Raw genomic sequence first — 21,365 nt, 5'->3', positions numbered from 1 at the left:
GGCTGAGGAGCCTGGTGCAAGCATGAATATTCAGGAATTAGCTTCTCGTGTAGACCAGCTTGCTGCTAGGGTGCAAGGTATTTCTGATTATATTGTTCAGACTCCTGCTTTAAAACCGAAGATTCCTACTCCTGATTTGTTTTCTGGTGACAGGTCTAAATTTTTGAGTTTTAAAAACAACTGTAAACTGTTTTTTGACCTGAGACCTCGATCCTCTGGTGATTCCATTCAGCAGGTAAAAATCGTAATCTCCCTGCTGCGTGGCGACCCGCAGGATTGGGCGTTTTCCCTGAAATCTGGGAATCCGGCTTTGCTTAATATTGACTCCTTTTTTCAGGCTTTAGGACTATTATATGATAAACCTAATTCTGTGGATCAAGCTGAGAAGACCTTGTTGGCCGTGTCTCAGGGTCAAGAGGCGGCAGAATTGTATTGTCAGAAATTCAGAAAATGGTCTGTGTTGACTAAATGAAATAATGATGCTTTGGCGGCAATTTTCAGAAGGGGGCTTTCTGAATCCGTTAAAGATGTTATGGTGGGGTTTCCCACGCCTTCCGGTCTGAGTGATTCTATGTCTCTGGCCATTCAGATTGACCGACGCCTGCGGGAGCGCAGAACTGTGCGCGCCGTGGCGTTATCCTCAGAGCAAATTTCTGAGCCTATGCAATGTGATAGAATTGTGTCTAGAACGGAACGACAAGGTTTCAGACGTCAAAATAGGTTGTGTTATTATTGTGGCGACGCTTCTCATGTTATTTCTGTCTGCCCTAAGCGGACAAAGAGGATCGCCAGTTCAATTACCATCAGTACTGTACAACCTAAATTTCTGTTATCTGTGTCCTTGATCTGCTCATTGTCATCATTTTCTGTCATGGCGTTTATGGATTCAGGCGCTGCCTTGAATTTATTGGATTTTGAGTTTGCCAAGCGTTGTGGTTTTCCCTTGCAGCCTTTGCAGAACCCTATTCCTTTGAGGGGCATTGATGCTACACCCTTGGCTAGAAATAAGCCCCAGTTTTGGACACAGGTAACCATGCGCATGGCGCCAGCCCATCAGGAAGATTGTCGATTTCTGGTGTTGCATAACTTGCATGATGTTATCGTGCTGGGTTTTCCATGGTTGCAGGTACATAATCCTGTGTTGGACTGGAAGTCCATGTCTGTGACTAGTTGGGGATGTCAGGGGGTTCATAATGATGTTCCTTTGATGTCAATCTCCTCTTCTTCATCTTCTGAGATTGCAGAGTTTTTGTCTGATTTTCAGGATGAATTCGAGGAGCCCAAGTCCAGTTTTCTTCCACCGCACAGGGACTGTGATTGTGCTATTGACTTGATTCCAGGCTGTAAGTTTCCTAAGGGTCGACTTTTTAATCTATCTGTGCCTGAACATACCGCCATGCGGAGCTATATTAAGGAGTCTTTGGAGAAAGGGCATATTCGGCCATCTTCTTCACCGTTGGGAGCGGGGTTCTTTTTTGTTGCTAAAAAAGATGGTTCCTTGAGACCCTGTATAGATTATCGCCTCTTGAATAAAATCACGGTCAAGTTTCAATACCCTTTACCTTTGCTTTCCGATTTGTTTGCTAGGATTAAGGGAGCTTGTTGGTTTACCAAGATTGACCTTCGAGGGGCATATAATCTTGTTCGTATTAAGCAGGGTGATGAATGGAAAACTGCGTTTAACACGCCCGAAGGCCATTTTGAATACCTTGTGATGCCATTCGGACTCTCTAATGCTCCATCTGTTTTTCAGTCCTTCATGCATTATATCTTCCGGACTTATCTTGATAAATTCTTGATTGTATATTTGGACGATATTTTGATTTTTTCCTATGATTGGGAGTCTCATGTGCAACAGGTCAGGATAGTATTTCAGATTCTTCGTGACAATGCCCTGTTTGTGAAAGGGTCTAAGTGTCTCTTTGGGGTGCAGAAAGTCTCTTTTTTGGGCTTCATTTTTTCTCCTTCGTCTATAGAGATGGATCCGGTTAAGGTTCAGGCCATTCATGATTGGATTCAGCCCACATCCGTGAAGAGCCTTCAGAAATTTTTGGGTTTTGCAAATTTTTATAGCCGTTTCATTGCTAATTTTTCCAGCGTGGTTAAACCCTTGACCGATTTGACGAAGAAGGGCGCTGATGTGGCGAATTGGTCCTCTGCGGCTGTCTCTGCATTTCAGGAGCTTAAACGTCAATTTACTTCTGCTCCAGTGTTGCACCAACCGGATGTTTCTCTTCCGTTTCAGGTTGAGGTTGACGCTTCTGAGATTGGGGCAGGGGCCGTTTTGTCTCAGAGGGATCCTGTTGGTTCCTTAATGAAACCGTGTGCCTTCTTTTCCCGTAAGTTTTCGCCTGCTGAACGCAATTATGATGTCGGCAATCGGGAGTTGTTGGCTGTGAAGTGGGCATTTGAGGAGTGGCGACATTGGCTTGAGGGAGCTAAGCACCGTATTGTGGTCTTGACCGATCATAAGAATTTGATTTACCTCGAGTCTTCTAAACGGCTGAATCCTAGACAGGCTCGAGGGTCCTTGTTTTTTTTCCCATTTTGATTTCGTGGTCTCATACCTTCCGGGTTCTAAGAATATTAAGGCTGATGTCTTCTCTAGGAGTTTTTTGCCTGATTCTCCTGAGGTCTTAGAGCCAGTCGGTATTCTGAAAGAGGGGGTGGTCCTTTCTGCCATTTCCCCTGATTTACGACGGGTTCTTCAGGAATTTCAGGTTGACAAACCTGACCGCTGTCCTGTGGGGAAATTGTTTGTTCCTGACAGATGGACTAGTAGAGTGATTTCTGAGGTTCACTGTTCCGTGTTGGCCGGTCATCCTGGCATTTTTGGTACCAGAGATTTGGTTGGTAGGTCCTTTTGGTGGCCTTCATTGTCACGTGAGGTGCGTTCTTTTGTGCAGTCCTGTGGGACTTGTGCGCGGGCCAAGCCTTGTTTTTCCCGTGCTAGTGGGTTGCTTTTGCCATAGCCAGTCCCTGAGAGGCCCTGGACGCATATTTCGATGGATTTTATTTCTGATCTTCCGGTCTCCCAGAAGATGTCTGTTATCTGGGTTGTTTGTGACCGGTTCTCTAAGATGGTTCATTTGGTGCCCTTACCTAAATTGCCTTCCTCTTCTGATTTGCTTCCGTTGTTCTTTCAGCATGTGGTTCGTTTGCATGGTATTCCAGAGGATATTGTTTCCGACAGAGGTTCCCAGTTTGTTTCTAGGTTTAGGCGGGCCTTTTGTTCTAGGCTGGGCATTGATTTGTCTTTTTCTTCTGCATTTCATCCTCAGACAAATGGCCAGACCGAGCGTACTAATCAGACCTTGGAGACTTATTTGAGATGCTTTGTGTCTGCTGATCAGGATGATTGGGTGGCCTTCTTGCCATTGGCCGAGTTTGCCCTTAATAATCAGGCTAGTTCTGCTACCTTGGTTTCGCCTTTCTTTTGTAATTTTGGTTTTCATCCTTGTTTTTCTTCTGGGCAGGTTGAGCCTTCTGACTGTCCTGGTGTGGATTTTGTGGTAGACAGGTTGCAGCAGATTTGGGCTCATGTGGTGGACAAGTTGGTGTTGTCTCAAGAGGAGGCTCAATGTTTTGCTAATCGTCGTCGGTGTGTTGGTTCCCGGCTTCGGGTTGGGGATCTGGTCTGGTTGTCTTCCCGTCATGTTCCTATGAAGGTTTCTTCTCCTAAGTTTAAACCTCGGTTTATTGGTCCTTATAGGATTTCTGAGATTATTAATCTGGTGTCTTTTCGACTGGCGCTTCCCGCCTCTTTTGCTATCCATAATGTCTTCCATAGATCTTTGTTGTGGAAATATGTGGAGCCCGTTGTTCCCTCTGCTGATCCTCCGGCCCCTGTGTTGGTTGATGGGGAGTTAGAATATGTTGTTGAGAAGATTTTGGATTCCCGTTTTTTGAGGCGGAAGCTTCAGTACCTGGTCAAATGGAAGGGTTATGGCCAGGAGGATAATTCTTGGGTTTTTGCCTCTGATGTCCATGCTGCTGATTTGGTCCGTGCCTTTCATCTGGCTCGTCCTGATCGTCCTGGGGGCCCTGGTGAGGGTTCGGTGACCCCTCCTCAAGGGGGGGTACTGTTGTGAATTCTGCTCTTGGGTTCCCTCCAGTGGTTGTTGGTGGGAATGCAGTTGTCTCTGACTCGCAGTCCTGGCCAGGTGTATCGGATAATTACAATTCTGACTGGGATATTTATGTGTGCAGGATCCTTTAGCCCTTGCCAGTTGTCCAATGTTCCTTGTGAAGTGTTGGATCTCTTTCTGGCTTCTCCTGCTTGCTGCCAAATTCAGCAAAGATAAGTGTTTTGTTTTTGTATCTGTGGCACACTGCTGTGTGCTTGTTTCAGTTTATTCCTGCTCTGTTTGTAGGATTCACTGGAGTTGCAGATATACGCTCCTACATCTTTAGTTAGATGTAGGAAGTTTTTTGTATATTCTGCTGTGGATTTTTTGAAGGGTTTTAATACTGACCGCACAGAACTCTGTCCTATCCTGTCCTATCTAGCTAGAGTGGCCTCCTGTGCTAAATCCTGTTTTTTCCGCCTGTGTATGTTTTTTCCTCTCTGACTCACCGCCAATATTTGTGGGGGGCTGTCTATCCTTTGGGGATTTTCTCTGAGGCAAGATAGTATTCCGATTTCCATCTTTAGGGGTATTTAGTCCTCCGGCTGTGTCGAGGTGTCTAGGTTTTGTTAGGTACACTCCACGGCTACTTCTAGTTGCAGTGTTAAGTTCAGGATTGCGGTCAGTATAGTGGCCACTTTCTCCAGTGAAAGTTCTCATGCAGCTCCAAGGTCACCGGATCATAACACCAGACCACCCCTGTGAACGGATTGGGCAACTGATTGGCCACTGTCAGCTTGATTACTGGGCCCCACCCCGGCCGCATCACTTCAGGAAAATGATGTCTGAAATATGCTTCCAGCATGGTGGTCACATGTGAACTGGTATCTACAAGGCAGCGGACGGCTCGACCATTCATTTCAGCCCATACGAGGAGGCTCACAGAAATTAAACTTTCAGGACTGCCTTCTCTCCTTCTTGGCCTTTCAGGTTCCGGGCATGATCCCCCAGCCACAGAACCCACTAGTTTAATGGCTGCCGAGTAAGAGACCGCCCCATCTCGCACAGCCTCAGGAATAGTGTCCAACATCCCCACACTTGAAACAAGTCGGATGTCTCTCTGTTCGGGATTGTCCCATTTCCTGGTGAGGTAGAAAGGGCAAACGGGACTCAGGGACACTCTTGTCTCTGGATGGATTTGGAGTCACAGTGGGGACTCTTCTGAGGCCAAAACACTCTTCCCGCATCTAATGTATTTCTTTCTGCATTTCTCTGGCCCATCCTGGCTCGGCCACGAGCGAGGTGGGTACCCCACTGCTCCGAACCATCCCTGCCAAGGCTGCCTTCCCCTGCTCTTGCTCTCGCATGTGCGCTTCAGCCCCGAACTCCAGGAAAGTCTTGCGCGGATCGGTATGCAGGCGCTCCCGCAAAGCTTGTTTATGGAACGCGTCTCTTAGGTCTGCTACAAGTTGATCTCTTAAGATCGCATCAGGGGTACCCATGCCCACATCATCCCGCTTGGCGATCGCTGCGTGCATCTCTTGTAGCGCATTCATATATTGAGTCATGGATTCTCCCTCTCTCTGAACACGGCTAAACAATTGCATCCACAATTCTCCAATATCAGTGGGATCCCCATGCATCTCTTCTAAAATTTGCAACACCTTGGTGAAGGTGTACCATTCATGTGGGGGCTGAAACATTACAGAACATCTAGCCTCCCCGTCCAGGCCATCACAGCAATCTCTGCTTGCATGGCGACGGTCATAGGGTGCATCCTCAGTATACCTTTAACCCGCTCAGTCCAATCCTACAGTAGTGAGTTGCTCTCTGTAAATTTTGGGAGATTGCTGGGCATGGCCCCAGCGGTAAGCTGGCCCTCGGGGCACCCATGACCGTTTGGTTTGCTGCCTCTGCGCTCATAGACTGCATCCTGCTGACTACGCCAAATGTTTAGCAGGTGCTGAGATGCAGTCAGCGTCGGACTGGAGCACCTTGTGCCCACCAGAGAAAATCATTCTTGGGGCCTACTATGTAGCTACATAGAAATAAATACAAGACCACAAATTGTGTGGTATAACTCACTAATATCAGGGTATAATATGAGGTAGTACATGTCTTAATTATGTAGCAGGGGTTGGGGTAGCCCCCCTCATAGAATATAGTGCAGCCCCTATCATAGGGTATAATGGAGCACCCCACAAAATATAATGCAACCCCCTCATAAGGTATAATACATCCCCCCATAGAATATAATGTAGCACCCTCATAGGGTATAATGCAGCCCCCTCATACAGTATAATGCACCCCCTCCACACAGAATATAATGTAGCCCCCTCAGAGTATAATACAACCTCATAAAGTATAATGTAGCCCCCCCATAGAATATACGGTAGCCCCTTCATAAAGCATAATGCAGCCCCCTCATATAGTATGATGTAGCCCCCAAAATATAATGTAGCCCCCTGAGAAAATAATGCAGCCCCCACACATAGCATATTGAAAGCCCCCCACAGAATATAATGTAGCCTTGTCAAAGTATAACGCAGCTCCCCTCATAGGATATAATGCAGCCCCCCTCCACCTCCGTCATTGTCCTCATCACCACCTCCATCATTGCCTTCTCACCCACAACCCCTATCATTGCCCATTTCACCACCTCCATCATTGCCTTCTCCCTCACCATCATTTCCCATTCCTCCACTACCATCATTTTCCTTTCCATCATCTCCATCATTGCTTTCCTCCCCACCACCCCATCATTGCCCATTCCAATTCCACCAATTCCATCATTGCCTCCTCCCCCACAACCACCATTGTCCTTTCCACCACCCCCATCATTGCATTCTCCCCCACCACCCCCATCATTGCCCATTCCAACATCTCCATCATTGCCTCCCCCCACCACCGCCATCATTGTCCTTTCCACCACCTCCATCATTGCCTCCTCCCTCACTACCCCATCATCCTTTCCACCACCAACAACTTTGCATTCTCCTCCACCATTCCCATCACTGCTCTCTCCATCACCCACATCATTTCCAATCTCCAATACACGCACATATGCACGCACACAGCACCGCACCACATACACTCACACAGGCAGATAAACAGAGGCACAGCACCACTCAGCTATCCGCATGTTCCCCGCAGCACATCCAGGAAGCAGCATCTTAGGCGCCGACAGCTTTCGCTCTGAAACAGCCGCGCAGAATGATGACATCTTCCAGCCACGCTGTGTCAGACAGGAAGCACAGGGCAGCGGACAGGAAGCAGGACGGCATCGGATCCCTGCAGCTCAGCTTCACTGTCAAGCTGCAGGGATTAGCCGCCCTGCAGGGGCCCACCTCCGCGGTCCCAATGCAGCCGCTCCGGATTTACATGCGGGCAATGTAAGCCTCAGCCTGCCCATGGGGGCGTGGGGAAGCGTGAATATTAATTTCTCCTTAGCAGCGGGAACAGGCTCCTGTCTCTAGCTGCTGCTCAGCTGACACCGGGCTGGCCCCCTGACTCAGGGGCCCCATAGCTGCTGGGTGTGCTGTTATTAGCGACACACACCACTGGCTGGGGGGCCCTGAAACAGTGGGGGCTCTAGGCAGCTGCTGGCCAGTATGCCAGCATGTGTCAGTGCCTGGGCCCACCGGAGAATCCTCCTTTTCTCCGGTGGGCCAGTCCAAACCTGGATGCAATACACAGGGATCGCAGAGCAATGCGGCATAACAATATTATTTAATTCAACAGTAAAGATGAAAGTAATCTCCTCGCAGGGAGTTAGTAAACACTAAACAAGAACAAAAGGGAGAACAAGGATTAATCCAACAGTCTGAGGTATAAGCACTTATTGGGACTCCGACTGGTCCTCCTTGATATACAGTTTGATGGGGGTTGTAGTACCAGCAATGGCTGGCGTAGAGTCCTGGGATGGGGTCCTCTGTCAACGCTCCGATTTCAAGCGGCAGTGGACAGTCTCTGGTTTTATCCGCTGAGCCTCTAGTCCATAAGCCTGTCCAGCCAAAGTGAAAGAAGCCGCCTGAAGAATAGCAACTCACTTCTTTTCACCACAGTTTTGGAAACCTGAAACGGATATAAGCAGAGATGGGATTCTGTTGGTTGTTTCCGGCTCCCCCAGTTGTTAAAATTACCACCAGTTCCCAGAACTGGCAAGAAGCAGAGCCACTATCCTGTAAAGAAGACTATCGGCCCGGCGGTTTCAACTGAATGTGCTTCCTCAGATGCACAGTCACTAGAAATTAAAATATAAAAAGTATTGTGATGCACAAAGCCACCGTCTTTCAGCACCACAATAGTTAAAATGTCTGGTGGCCTACGAGAGGATGGCAACTGACGCTGTCCCTCACTTCACCAGCAACGACGTCATATGGTGACATGCACACTGAAATCAGCTGCTGGGCTCTTCGCTCCGCATATGGAGCAAAAAGAGGAAGTCACTGGTGCGCACAGAAGTGTAAGAGGAATCTTTTTTTTTTTATATCACAGAAGAGCGACAATGTGGGGAACATAGGGGCCCAGGATGGGGGACTTTATTACAGGAAGGGGCCCAGGATGGGGGACATTATTACTGAAAGAGAAACAGGATGAGGAGCTTAGATTATTGTGATATGATGGCAATAGGGGGACATAATTACTGTAGGGGCCAATTAGGGGACATTATTGCTGCTGTAATATACAGTCGTATGTAAAGGTTTAGGCACCAGTGGTGAAAATTATCTTATTGTGAACAGTTAAATTGAAGATGAAACGTTCTCTACAAGGGCTAAATTTAAAGATGACACATTTCCTTTGTATTTTAGGCAAAGAATATACCGTATTTTCCGGAGTATAAGATGACTTTTTAACCCCTGAAAATCTTCTCAAAAGTCAGGGGTCATCTTATTCGCCGGGTACGGCATGTGCACGGAGCCGTCCCGGATGGTTCCCAGGGCCTGGAGGAGAGGAGACTCTCCTTCAGGCCCTGGGATCCATATTTGTGTAAAAAAAAAAGAATAAAAATAAAAAATATGGATATACTTACCTTCCGACGGCCCCCGGAGTTCAACCGGTTCTCAGCGGTGCATGCGGCGGCTTCCATTCCCAGGGATGCATTGTGCGCTGCGAAGGACCTTTAAGATGACACACGGTGTATAAGATGACCCCCGAAAAGTTGGGGGTCGTCTTATACGCCCAGTCGTCTTATACGTGGAAAAATACGGTATATGTCATCTTTTAAATTTTAAAAATTACAAAAAGGTAAATGGGCCAACGCAAAAGTTAGGGCACTGGTGATCACTGGATTATCGGCACATACAAATATCCTGTGTATAATGTCACCGGTGATCACTGTATTGCCTGTACAATATATACTATATACAGAGCTCCTGTGAATAATGTCACAGGATTACATGTATGCTATATACTATATAAAGAGCTCCTGTGTATAATGTCACTGGTGATGACGATTATCTACACACTACATATAGAGATCCTGTGTATAATGTCGCTGGAGATTACTATTATCCGCACACTACATACAGAGATCCTGTGTATAATGTCACTGGTGATCACTATTATCTGCACACTATATACAGAGCTCCTGTGTATAAGTCACTGGTGACCACTATTATCCGCACACTACATACAGAGATACTGTATATAATGTCACTGGTGATCATTGTATTACCTGTACACTATATACTATATACAGAGATCCTGTGTATAATGTCACTGGTGATCACTATTATCCGCACACTACATAGAGATGCTGTGTATGATGTCACTGGTGATCACTATTATCTGCACACTATATACAGAGATCCTGTGTATAATGTCACTGGTGATCACTATTATCCGCACACTATATACAGAGTTCCTGTGTATAATGTCACTGGTGATCACGATTATCCACACACTACATATAGAGATCCTGTGTATAATGTCTCTGGACATTACTATTATCCGCACACTACATACATAGATCCTGTGTATAATGTCACTGGAGATCACTATTATCTGCACACTGCAAACAGAGAACCTGTGTATAATGTCACTTGTGATCACTATTATCCACACACTACTCACAGAGATCCTGTATATAATGTCACTGGTGATCATTGTATTACCTGTACACTATATACTATATACAGAGATCCTGTGTATAATGTCACTGGTGATCACTATTATCCGCACACTACATACAGAGATGCTGTGTATGATGTCACTGGTGATCACTATTATCTGCACACTATATACAGAGATCCTGTGTATAATGTCACTGGTGATCATTATTGATCGGTGAAGGCCCAACCGTTCATATCCGTACCAAGAAGAAGCAGAATAGTAAACTTTTATCCCTGTAAGAATGGAGCGGCAGTGCACATGCTCAACCACTGCTTTATTCATCTTTTGTGGGGTTGTGAAGCACTGCGCTCAGCTAATTCCATCAGTCCCATAGAGAATGTATGAGGAGCTGTCAGGTGTTCGACCAACTCCATTCTAACGGAGATAAAAGTTCCATGTTAGGGATAAAATTCCCCCCTATCTGCCAATTGGTGAGGGTCCCAGCAGTCAGATACTTAGCGATCAGTATGCTATCACCTATCCGAAGGAAGGATGATAACTTGTTTTTCAGGACATCCTCTTCAACCTATGTGGCAGAAACTGTAAAGAGAAAAAAAAAAACAGAACAAAATGAGAATTGCACATTTTGGTCACTACAACTCCCCCCAAAAATGCAATCTGCAATCAAAATGTTTTATGTACCATTAAATGGTATGAATAAACACCCCTCACCATGCAAAAAGCCCCCCTACACATGTCTATCGAGGGGAAAAATGAAAATGTTACAGGTCTCAGATTACTCATCTTAAACGGCAAAACTATTTTTTTTTTTTTTTTTTACAAACTGTATAACTTTTTTCACCACTTACCGTATTTTTCGGACTATAAGACACATCGGACTATAAGACGCACCCCAATTTTTCAGAAGGAAAATAGGGAAAAAAAGTGTCAAATGAGGGGTCCGTTATACAGTCCGAATTCAGCTTACCCGGGGGGTGTTTTGGCACAGATGGAGGAGTGGTCACAGGGGTTGTTCGGTGGTCCAGGCTGGTGCGGTGTCCTCCGGTAAATCCCATCCCAGGCTCGTGCGGCGGTAGTGCTCTGAGGTTCCCGCTGGTTCTGCTGATTTTTTGCGACAGGTTCGGCGGTGGTGGGGCAGGGCTCCACCGGCATATTGCAACAGGTGCGGTGGTGGTGCTTAGTGGTGCAGCGGGGCTCCGCCGACATTTTGCGACAGGTGCGGCGGTGATGCTCTGTGCTGTGGCGGGGCTCCGCCAGCATTTTGTGAAAGCTCAGAGGCCCCGCAGATCTATTGCTGTGACGCGATGGCCTCTGGGAAAATGGCCGCAGGGGGTGGCGCATGCTCAGATTGAGATCTCGGGAGATTTTGGGAGATTGTACTCCAAAGTCAAAGTCAAGTTTTTTCTACATCCAGTGGGTACGGAAAGTATTCAGAGCCCTTTAAATTTTTCACTCTTTGTTTAATTGCAGCCATTTGGTAAATTAATGTACACTCTGCACCTCATCTTGACTGAAAAAAAAAAACAAATGTAGAAATTTTTGCAAATTTAACCCCTTCATGACCCAGCCTATTTTGACCTTAATGACCTGGCCGTTTTTTGCAATTCTGACCAGTGTCCCTTTATGAGGTAATAACTCAGGAACGCTTCAACGGATCCTAGCGGTTCTGAGATTGTTTTTTCGTGACATATTGGGCTTCATGTTAGTGGTAAATTTAGGTCAATAAATTCTGCGTTTATTTGTGATAAAAACGGAAATTTGGCGAAAATTGTGAAAATTTCGCAATTTTCACATTTTGAATTTTTATTCTGTTAAACCAGAGAGTTATGTGACACAAAATAGTTAATAAATAACATTTCCCACATGTCTACTTTACACCAGCACAATTTTGGAAACAAAATTTTTTTTTGCTAGGAAGTTATAAGAGTTAAAATTTGACCAGCGATTTCTCATTTTTACAACGAAATTTACAAAACCATTTTTTTTAGGGACCACCTCACATTTGAAGTCAGTTTGAGGGGTCTATATGGCTGAAAATACCCAAAAGTGACACCATTCTAAAAAATGCACCCCTCAAGGTGCTCAAAACCACATTCAAGAAGTTTTTTAACCCTTCAGGTGCTTCACAGCAGCAGAAGCAACATGGAAGGAAAAAATGAACATTTAACTTTTTAGTCACAAAAATTATCTTTTAGCAACATTTTTTTATTTTCCCAATGGTACAAGGAGAAACTGAACCACGAAAGTTGTTGTCCAATTTGTCCTGAGTACGCTGATACCTCATATGTGGGGGTAAACCACTGTTTGGGCGCACGGCAGGGCTTGGAAGGGAAGGAGCGCCATTTGACTTTTTGAATGAAAAATTGGCTCCACTCTTTAGCGGACACCATGTCACGTTTGGAGAGCCCCCGTGTGCCTAAAAATTGGAGCTCCCCCACACGTGACCCCATTTTGGAAACTAGACGCCCCAAGGAACTTATCTAGATGCATAGTGAGAACTTTGAACCCCCGGGGGCTTCACAAATTGATCCGTAAAAATGAAAAAGTACTTTTTTTTCACAAAAAAATTCTTTTAGCCTCAATTTTTTTCATTTTCACATGGGCAACAGGATAAAATGGATCCTAAAATTTGTTGGGCAATTTCTCATGAGTACACCGATACCTCACATGTGGGGGTAAACCACTGTTTGGGCACATGGTAAGGTTCGGAAGGGAAGGAGCGCCATTTGACTTTTTGAATGAAAAATTATCTCCATCGTTAGCGGACACCATGTCGTGTTTGGAGAGCCCCCGTGTGCCTAAACATTGGAGCTCCCCCACAAATGACCCCATTTTGGAAACTAGACCCCCCAAGGAACTTATCTAGATGCATATTGAGCACTTTAAACCCTCAGGTGCTTCACAAATTGATCTGTAAAAATGAAAAAGTACTTTTTTTTTTCACAAAAAAATTATTTTCGCCTCAGTTTTTCATTTTCACATGGGCAATAGGATAAAATGAATCCTAAAATTTGTTGGGCAATTTCTCCCGAGTACGCCGATACCTCATATGTGGGGGTAAACCACTGTTTGGGCACACGGCAGGGCTCGGAAGGGGAGGCGCGCCATTTGACTTTTTGAATGGAAAATTAGCTCCAATTGTTAGCGGACACCATGTCGCGTTTGGAGAGCCCCTGTGTGCCTATGCATTGGAGCTCCCCCACAAGTGACCCCATTTTGGAAACTAGACCCCCCAAGGAACTTATCTAGATGCATATTGAGCACTTTAAACCCCCAGGTGCTTCACAGAAGTTTATAATGCAGAGCCATGAAAATAAAAAATAATTTTTCTTTCCTCAAAAATGATTTTTAGCCTGGAATTTCCTATTTTGCCAAGGGTAATAGGAGAAATTGGACCGCAAATGTTGTTGTCCAGTTTGTCCTGAGTACGCTGATACCCCATATGTGGGGGTAAACCACTGTTTGGGCGCACGGCAGGGCTCGGAAGGGAAGGCACGCCAATTGGCTTTTTAAATGGAAAATTAGCTCCAATCATTAGCGGACACCATGTCACGTTTGGAGAGCCCCTGTGTGCCTAAACATTGGAGATCCCCCACATATGACCCCATTTTGGAAACTAGACCCCCAAAGGAACTAATCTAGATGTGTGGTGAGGACTTTGAACTTCCAAGTGCTTCACAGAAGTTTATAACGCAGAGCCATGAAAATAAAATAAAAATTTTATTTTCTCTAAAATGATTTTTTAGCCTGCAATTTATTATTTTCCCAAGGGTAACAGGAGAAATTTGACCCCAAAAGTTGTTGTACAGTTTCTCCTGAGTACGCTGATACCCCATATGTGGGGGTAAACCACAGTTTGGGCACATGTCGGGGCTCAGAAGGGAAGTAGTGACTTTTGAAATGCAGACTTTGATGGAATGGTCTGCGGGCGTCACGTTGCGTTTGCAGAGCCCCTGGTGTGCCTAAACAGTAGAAACCCCCCACAAGTGACCCCATTTTGGAAACTAGACCCCGAAAGGAACTTATCTAGATGTGAGGTGAGCACTTTGAACCCCCAAGTGCTTCACAGAAGTTTATAACACAGAGCAGTGAAAATAATAAATACGTTTTCTTTCCTCAAAAATAATTTTTTAGCCCAGAATTTTTTATTTTCCCAAGGGTTACAGGAGAAATTGGACCCCAAAAGTTGTTGTCCAGTTTCTCCTGAGTACGCTGATACCCCATATGTGGGGGTAAACCACTGTTTGGGCACACGTCGGGGCTCAGAAGGGAAGTAGTGACTTTTGAAATGCAGACTTTGATGGAATGGTCTGCGGGCGTCACGTTGCGTTTGCAGAGCCCCTGGTGTGCCTAAACAGTAGAAACCCCCCACAAGTGACCCCATTTTGGAAACTAGACCCCCCCAAGGAACTTATCTAGATATGTGGTGAGCACTTTGAACCCCCAAGTGCTTCACAGACGTTTACAACGCAGAGCCGTGAAAATAAAAAATCATTTTTCTTTCCTCAAAAATGATGTTTTAGCAAGCAATTTTTTATTTTCTCAAGGGTAACAGGAGAAATTGGACCCCAGTAATTGTTGCCCAGTTTGTCCTGAGTACGCTGATACCCCATATGTGGGGGTAAACCACTGTTTGGGCACATGTCGGGGCTCGGAAGTCAAGTAGTGACGTTTTGAAATGCAGACTTTGATGGAATGGTCTGCGGGCGTCACGTTGCGTTTGCAGAGCCCCTGGTGTGCCTAAACAGTAGAAACCCCCCACAAGTGACCCCATTTTGGAAACTAGACCCCCCAAGGAACTTATCTAGATATGTGGTGAGCACTTTGAACCCCCAAGTGCTTCACAGACGTTTACAACGCAGAGCCGTGAAAATAAAAAATCATTTTTCTTTCCTCAAAAATGATGTTTTAGCAAGCAATTTTTTATTTTCTCAAGGGTAACAGGAGAAATTGGACCCCAGTAATTGTTGCCCAGTTTGTCCTGAGTACACTGATACCCCATATGTGGGGGTAAACCACTGTTTGGGCACACGTCGGGGCTCGGAAGGGAAGGAGCACCATTTGACTTTTTGAATAAAAGATTGGCTGGAATCAATGGTGGCGCCATGTTGCGTTTGGAGACCCCCTGATGTGCCTAAACAGTGGAAACCCCTCAATTCTAACGCCAACACACCCCTAACCCTTATCCCAACTGTAGCCGTAACCCTAACCACAACCCTAACCCCAACACACCCCTAACCCTAACCACAACCCTAATTCCAACCCAACCCTAACCCTAAGGCTATGTACCCACGTTGCGGATTCGTGTGAGATTTTTCCGCACCATTTTTGAAAAATCCGCGGGTAAAAGGCACTGCGTTTTACCTGCGGATTTACTGCGGATTTCACCTGCGGATTCCTATTGAGGAATAGGTGTAAAACGCTGCGGAATCCGCACAAAGAATTGACATGCTGCGGAAAATACAACGCAGCGTTTTCGTGCGGTATTTTCCGCACCATGGGCACAGCGGATTTGGTTTTCCATAGGTTTACATGGTACTGTAAACCTGATGGAACACTGCTGCGGATCCGCAGCGGCCAATCCGCTGCGGATCCGCAGCCAAATCCGCACCGTGTGCACATAGCCTAATTCTAAAGGTATGTGCACACGCTGCGGAAAACGCTGCGGATCCGCAGCAGTTTCCCATGAGTTTACATTTCAATGTAAACCTATGGGAAACAAAAATCGCTGTACATATGCTGCGGAAAAACTGCACGGAAACGCAGCGGTTTACATTCCGCAGCATGTCACTTCTTTCTGCGGATTCCACAGCGGTTTTACAACTGCTCCAATAGAAAATCGCAGTTGTAAAACCGCAGTGAAATGCGCAGAAAAACCGCGGTAAATCTGCCATAAATCCGCAGCGGTTTAGCACTGCGGATTTATCAAATCCGCTGCGGAAAAATCCGCAGAGGACCAGAATACGTGTGCACATATCGAAACCCTAACCCTACCCCTACCCCTAACCCTACCCCTAACCCTACCCCTACCCCTAACCCTACCCCTAACCCTACCCCTACCCCTAACCCTACCCCTAACCCTAGTTCTAACTCCAACCTTAGTGGAAAAAAAAAAAAATTCTTTATTTTATTATTGTCCCTATCTATGGGGGACAAATGGGGGGGGTCATTTACTGTTTTTTTATTTTGACCACTGTGATAGATTATATCACAGTGATCAAAATTCACATTGGAACGAATCTGCCGGCCGGCAGATTCGGCGGGCGCACTGCGCATGCGCCCGCCATTTTGGAACATTGCGGCGCTCGGGGAAGAAGACGGACGGACCCCGCCAGGATCGGTAAGTATAAGGGGGGGAGATCAGGGCACAGGGGGGGGAGATCAGGGCACGGGGGGGCGTCGGAGCACGGGGGGGGAGGGATCGGAGCATGGGGGAGAGTGATCGGTGTGCGGGCGGGTGGATCGGTGTGCAGGGGGGGTGGATCGGTGTGCAGGGGGGGTGGATCGGAGCACGGGGGGGGGATCGGAGTGCGGGGGGGTTTGATTGGAGCACGGGGGGTGTGATTGGAGCACGGGGGGAGCGGGCAGGAGGACGGGGGAGCGGAGCACAGGACGGAGGGGAGCGGGCCACAGATCGGGGGGCTGGGGGGGCGATCGGAGGGGTGGGGTGGGGGCACATTAGTATTTCCAGCCATGGCCGATGATATTGCAGCATCGGCCATGGCTGGATTGTAATATTTCACCATTTTTTTAGGTGAAATATTACAAATCGCTCTGATTGGCAGTTTCACTTTCAACAGCCAATCAGAGCGATCGTAGCCACGAGGGGGTGAAGCCACCCCCCCTGGGCTAAACTACCACTCCCCCTGTCCCTGCAGATCGGGTGAAATGGGAGTTAACCCTTTCACCCGATCTGCAGGGACGCGATCTTTCTGTGACACAGCATATGCGTCACAGGTCGGATTGGCACCGACTTTCATGACGCATACGCTGTGTCACAGGTCGGGAAGGGGTTAATAAAAAAAGAAATACTGAAATAGCACATGGTCATAAATATTCAGACTCTTTGCTCAGACTCTCATACTTAAGTCACATGCAGTCCACTTCCTTGTGATCCTCTTTGAGATGGTTTTGCTCCTTCATTGGAGGCCAGCTGTGTTTAATTAATCTGATAGGACTTGATTTGGAAAGGCCCACGCCTATCTATATAAGACCTCAAGAGTGCATGTCAGACCAAATGAGAATCATGAGGTCAAAGGAACTGGCCAACGGTCTCAGAGACAGAATTGAGGCAAGGCACAGATCTGACCAAGGTTACAACAGAATTTCTGCAGTACTCAAGGCTACTAAGAGCACAGTGGCCTCCATGATCCTAGACCTGGCCGTCCAGCCAAACTGAGCAATCGTGGGAGAAGAGCCTTGGTGAGAGAGGTAAAGAAGAACCCCAAGAACACTGTGGCTGAGCTCCAGAGATGCAGTAGGGAGATGGAGGAAAGTTCCACAAAGTCAACTATCACTGCAGCCCTCTATCAGTTGGGCCTTTATGGCAGAGTGGCTCGAAGGAAGCCTCTCCTCAGTGCAAGACACATGAAAGCCTACATAGAGTTTGCTGAAAAACACATTAAGGACTCCCAGACTATGAGAAATAAGATTCTCTGGTCTGACGAGATGAAGATAGACCTTTTTGGTGATAATTCTAAGTGGTATGTGTGGAGAAAACTAGGCACTGATCATCACCTGCCCAATACAATACAATACAATGCCAACAGTGGAACATGGTGGTGGCAGCATCATGCTATGGGGGTGTGTTTCAGCTGCAGGGACATGATGACTGGTTGTCATTGAAGGAAACATGAATGTGGTCAAGTACAGAGATCTTCTGGATGAAAACCTCTTCCAGAGTGCTCTGGACCTCAGACTTGGCCGAAGGTTCACCTTCCAACAAGACAATGACCCTAACCACAAAGCTAAAATAACAAAGAAGTGGCTTTATAACAACTCTGTGACCATTCTTGACTGGCCCAGCCAGAGCCCTGACCTAAATCAAATTGAGCATCTCTGGAGAGACCTGAAAATGGCTGTCCACCAACGTTCACCATCCTACCTGATGGAACTGGAAAGGATCTGCAAGGAACAATGGCAGATTATCCCCAAATCCAGGTGTGAAAAACTTGTTGCATCATTGCCAAGAAGACTCATGGCTGTACTACCTCAAAAGGGTGCTTCTACTCAATACTGAGCAAGGGGTCTGAATACTTAAGACTATGTGATATTTCAGTTTTTCTTTTTTAATAAATTTGCAAAAATTACTACATTTCTGTTTTTTTTTTCAGTCAAGATGGGGTGCAGAGTATACATTAATGAGAAAAAAATGAACTTTTTGGAATTTTCCAAATGGCTGCTATGATACGAAGAGCTTATTTTGAATGAAATAATGAAGTGAGGTGAATATTCATAACTCTTAAGTAGCAAACACCCATGATAGCCCGGCAGCTGCAGGAAGGCAGCTGCTGTAGCTGACACTCTGCGCGATATTACAGAGAAATGAATATTCACTGCCAGCGCAGTGAATATTCATTTCTCTGTAGCAGCTGACACAGGAGTTAGCCGCAGCACTGGCTCCTGCCTCCTGTGACCCGCTGCTCCGCCGCTGCCACGCCCCCTCCATCTTCTGTTCCCTCACTCGAGTATAAGCCGAGAGGGGCTTTTAAAGCACAAAAAATGTGCTGAAAACCTTGGGTTATACTCAAGTTAATACGGTAATTAGGTCAGAGTATGTTAAGAATATGCTGGGATCACCCAGCAGCATCATTGAAGCAGTAAAGCAAACTTGCCCCACTGGAAAAAGTTTAACAACTCTATAAACATTTTGCAAGTTAGTTTTGCACGTTTTCCTTCCACTCTATAATGCAATATCATTCAATTGTTAGTGATAAGACCTATGATAACAAAATAAATATATGCTAATAATCATGCAGCAGCAAACTTACAGAAGGATTTTTTCAGAACAGATAACATTGCATACATACAGTATTAATAATGTCATCATAGTCTAAGTTCCTTGAAATGTCACGCTCAATGTTCAACAGAAGAAGTGACTTTAAGGATATGTGCACACGTTGCGGATTTTGATGCGCTTCCCACTGCATTTTAGGACGCGCGGAATTTCATCAAATCTGCAGTGTCGTGCACAAGCAATGTTAGTCAATGTGAAATTGAGAATTGTTGTGCACATGCTGCGAAAAAAAAGCGCGGAATCGCGATTTCACCCGCCGCTATTGCGGGCACATGTCAGCTGTTCAAAACAGCTGACATGTCCCGGCTTTGAGGTGGGCTCAGCGCCGGAGCCTACATCAAAGCAGGGGATCCGACCTCCGCTGTAATAGTATGGCGGAGGTCGGTAAGGGGTTAAATTAAGAGGTTGGAAAAAAAATGACATCACAATTTTTTTTGTTCAATAATAGATCTTTATTTAGCTTTCAAAAACACATGAAAATCTGCATAAAAATGGATCAAAATCGCATCAAATCCGCACCTGCATTTTCTGCCAAGAGAGGAAGAATCTGCACAGAAAATTCCACAGGCAAATCTGCAACTTGTGCACATACCCTAAAAGTTCCTGTCCAAAGACCTCAGACGATTTTTTTTTACAATTTTCAGCTTTGAGAACACTCTTTCACATGAAATCTGGGTTCAAGCATGTGTAAGAAGTGGCTTAGAAACTGCAAAAAGTTTTGTATATGCAGCAGAATGTAAATTGTAGACATATCAAAGTCTTTAGCAACAGGAAAGATGGTTTTCACATGCTAACTTTTTGGTATCAATGGCTTCCTCTTCATTGTCTTCTATTTCTTGTGATTTCAACCATAGGAGGGCATGGATTTTTGAGAACGGAATAGTTCTTTTTAAAACTAGTTAGCTCAGCTTTAAGTTTAATAATATCAACTTCAGCCAGTTCAGCTACAGTCTTCAAAGCCTCTGACAAAATGTCAGTATAACTCATTTGGTCAACTGTCTAGGGTCAAAGAACGCTAGATCATTTGCACTACTAAAGCAGGATGGCACCATTGAAGCTCTAAAAAACTATAGGGAGAAAAATACTTTATCTAAAAAACTAATTAAAGCTGCCAAAAAGGAAACAGAGAAGCACATTGCTAAGGAGAGTAAAACTAATCCCAAACTGTTCTTCAACTATATCAATAGTAAAAGAATGAAAACTGAAAATGTAGGCCCCTTAAAAAATAGTGAGGAAAGAATGGTTGTAGATGACGAGGAAAAAGCTAACATATTAAACACCTTCTTCTCCACGGTATTCACGGTGGAAAATGAAATGCTAGGTGAAATCCCAAGAAACACTGAAAACCCTATATTAAGGGTCACCAATCTAACCCAAGAAGAGGTGCGAAACCGGCTAAATAAGATCAAAATAGATAAATCTCCGGGTCCGGATGGCATACACCCACGAGTACTAAGAGAACTAAGTAATGTAATAGATAAACCATTATTTCTTATTTTTAGGGACTCTATAGTGATGGGGTCTGTTCCGCAGGACTGGCGCATAGCAAATGTGGTGCCAATATTCAAAAAGGGCTCTAAAAGTGAACCTGGAAATTATAGGCCAGTAAGTCTAACCTCTATTGTTGGTAAAATATTTGAAGGGTTTCTGAGGGATGTTATTCTGGATTATCTCAATGAGAATAACTGTTTAACTCCATATCAGCATGGGTTTATGAGAAATCGCTCCTGTCAAACCAATCTAATCAGTTTTTATGAAGAGGTAAGCTTTAGGCTGGCCCATGGTGAGTCATTGGACGTGGTATATCTCGATTTTTCCAAAGCGTTTGATACCGTGCCGCACAAGAGGTTGGTACACAAAATGAGAATGCTTGGTCTGGGGGAAAATGTGTGTAAATGGGTTAGTAACTGGCTTAGTGATAGAAAGCAGAGGGTGGTTATAAATGGTATAGTCTCTAACTGGGTCGCTGTGACCAGTGGGGTACCGCAGGGGTCAGTATTGGGACCTATTCTCTTCAACATATTCATTAATGATCTGGTAGAAGGTTTACACAGTAAAATATCGATATTTGCAGATGATACAAAACTATGTAAAGCAGTTAATACAAGAGAAGATAGTATTCTGCTACAGATGGATCTGGATAAGTTGGAAACTTGGGCTGAAAGGTGGCAGATGAGGTTTAACAATGATAAATGTAAGGTTATACA

This window comes from Ranitomeya imitator, chromosome 6 (assembly GCF_032444005.1).
Source record: "Ranitomeya imitator isolate aRanImi1 chromosome 6, aRanImi1.pri, whole genome shotgun sequence".
In the NCBI taxonomy this organism is placed as follows: Eukaryota; Metazoa; Chordata; class Amphibia; order Anura; family Dendrobatidae; genus Ranitomeya; species Ranitomeya imitator.
The sequence above is the reverse complement of the archived record's forward strand: the minus strand, read 5'-3'. Positions refer to the sequence as shown.